Consider the following 269-nt stretch of genomic DNA (forward strand, 5'->3'; position numbering starts at 1 on the left):
GAGAGGAGCTGTGGGTGACCCCTACCTGGGTCTGCCTCCACACGTGCTCACCTCCAAGCTTTGGACCTGCCTGTGGTCCAGCTTTCCACCTCATAATTAGCTTTAATTTTATTTTTTTTTTAAATAAGCTTTTGTGTTGGAGATGTGTCATACGACCTGCAGGCGATGGCAAACTGCAGCCCTCTTAGCTCAGCTTCTGACTGTGAGGAACACTCAGATGAGCAGTCAAAAAGTTATTGGAGAGCACCTAGAAGATCACAGAATCCCAG

This window comes from Antrostomus carolinensis, unplaced genomic scaffold, assembly GCF_000700745.2.
Source record: "Antrostomus carolinensis isolate BGI_N321 unplaced genomic scaffold, ASM70074v2 scaffold34870, whole genome shotgun sequence".
Taxonomy (NCBI): Eukaryota; Metazoa; Chordata; class Aves; order Caprimulgiformes; family Caprimulgidae; genus Antrostomus; species Antrostomus carolinensis.